Below are 2269 nucleotides of genomic sequence, written 5' to 3'. Positions count from 1 at the left end.
ATAGATAGATAGATAGATAGATAGATAGATAGATAGATAGATAGATAGATAGATAGATAGATAGATAGATAGATAGATAGATAGATAGATAGTCCCAAAAGTGACAGAAAATCATCTTTAACATGGCTCCATGTTAAAAACATACATTCAAAATAAGTAAAATCCAAAAAATAAAAAATAAATAAAAACAAGACAAGCAAAGACACAGTAAGTACTATAATAAAACCCATATCTAAACAAAACAACCAAGTTAAAAACACGAGGGGTAATGTAACTATGCAGCCTTGTTTAGTAGGGTAACTGCAGAAGGGACAAATGATTTTTATAGATGTTTTTTTCCTGGCCAGGGGAACTTTAATGCTTTATATGCCTGAGGGTAGGAGGTGAAAAAGAGGGTTTAATGGTCTATGCAGTACTTCGCTAACAGACAGACTCCAGTAGATTATGGCTATATATTTTAAACACAAATCTTGAGCAATCAGTCAGCGCTTTGAGTGTAAATTAGGGATCAGTTTCAGCTACTTCCACCCCAAAYTGTAGCTCATTATCTGTTAAACGGGCTGAATTATAGCCCGTTTGATATTGGTTAAATTTGCTTAGCTGYAGCAGCCATGTTGAATTGGACTGACTCCAAAAGTTAATCAGATGTAGATGTACATTCAATGATTCATGATATACTGTATTTTCTTAACAGGCAGATACATTTGATGTTATAATAAACTTAAAAAAAACATTATATTTGTACCGCAGGTTCTGTCAGTCTGCAATGCACCAACAAAGATTTTATAAGAAATAATAAAACAACAACATAATCAACAATAGTTAAGAGCTTTTAAAATCACATTTACAATATTCTACAGGCATTTCGTACCTTCCAATTTTTTGATTTTGTGAATTTAAGTTTGGTTTTCTTCACATAATGTCAATTTAAAACCTACACAGCAAAGAGAACGGAGGTATTTTTCACAGCTGGTCTTGGCATTTGGATAATGTTTTAACAGAAACCAGTACTAAAGCAATAAACATGACTTTAATTGAGTCTTATGGGAACCTTGCTGGACTACATTATGAACTGAAACAGTGGACAGAGTTAATGTTTGACCTGATAACAGCACAAGTCCCTCTGAGTGAACAGGAAGGTGTGTACAACCCAGCAGCCATCAAAACATTTCCCACAAAATGTCTTTTTCAGACATTAGTGCCAAACCCTGTTAGTGAACAAATTCACATTATCCACCTGACAAACGCACAGTTTTAAGRCTTTGAAAACATTTGAGAGGAAGTTTGCACATTGGCGACCTGATTTGTTTGAACAAGAAGAATAGGAACAAAAAGAAAGCACATCTGAAAACCASAGTTGTTTGTCCAATTCAATACTTATGAGTCCAAGTAAGAAAATCTGTACGAATTAAAAGATAAAACTGCTTGTTTTTCTTACTGTGTTACAAGGTTGATTAATCCTAATGAGATCCAGCAGATGGGTGCTGTAAGTGTGTTATGGGTCTGAGGTGGACATGCTTAAAGCATTTCCCATTTTTAGGTTTGCAAAGATTACTTTACATTTGTGGCCATTTTCAATTGGATTTAATTAGTTGTTAACATTGCATTAAAATCTGTTTATTGACTCATTAGATATTTTGCTACAGGGGTGAAATGAGCAAAGACCTTCATGAAGGAAGAAAAAGAAGAAAACCTAAAATGCTTGAAAAGGTTTAAAATAAACTTTAAATAAAAGGTGACAAAAAATCCAATTTAAGCAGCAGATAAATCACCTATCAAAGCATGTGTCCCCATAATCAACCTCCTACCTGGATGTTTTTTTCTTTAAATCTCACCATTAGTTGCAATGATTTGTATTTAATTCGGATTTTATCCACACAAACACAGATCCATTCTTACCTCTCAATGCACGGGTCCTCGGTGAAGAAAACAGTTCCTCCACGTTTTGTTGCTTTTAGTTTTTAGTCTCCAGATCCGTGTTCCTCAGAGCTCTGACACACACACACACACACACGGCCTGATAATAGTTGTCATCTAGCAGAATGAGGAACTTAGAGGGACTGCCTGGGGACTTTTTTTTCTTACCCAAAGCTTCCTGGTACAATTGTCTAATGATTATTTGCATAATCAACAACTAACAAGCACAAAAATGCACAGGAATGTTTCTGCACTCAGGGGCACAACTGCCTGCTTATTTTTAAACTCATATGATAAAGTTAGTGATGAGATACACTAAAAATGAGAAATTCTGACACTATTTATATATAAA

At 34.5% G+C, this 2269-nt stretch overlaps 1 protein-coding gene across 1 annotated transcript in view; it reads right to left on the bottom strand.

Annotated features, from left to right (window-relative positions):
• lyn (LYN proto-oncogene, Src family tyrosine kinase) overlaps positions 1-2191 on the bottom strand; it is a 33413-nt gene extending 31222 nt beyond the window's left edge. Inside the window, exon 1 of the mRNA XM_014004470.1 lies at positions 1900-2191. The gene's annotated coding sequence lies outside the window, so the exon portion shown is untranslated. The remainder of the gene's footprint in view (positions 1-1899) is intronic.
• Between the last annotated feature and the right edge of the window lie 78 nt (positions 2192-2269).

This window comes from Austrofundulus limnaeus, unplaced genomic scaffold, assembly GCF_001266775.1.
Source record: "Austrofundulus limnaeus strain Quisiro unplaced genomic scaffold, Austrofundulus_limnaeus-1.0 Scaffold24, whole genome shotgun sequence".
In the NCBI taxonomy this organism is placed as follows: Eukaryota; Metazoa; Chordata; class Actinopteri; order Cyprinodontiformes; family Rivulidae; genus Austrofundulus; species Austrofundulus limnaeus.
The sequence above is the reverse complement of the archived record's forward strand: the minus strand, read 5'-3'. Positions and strand labels throughout refer to the sequence as shown.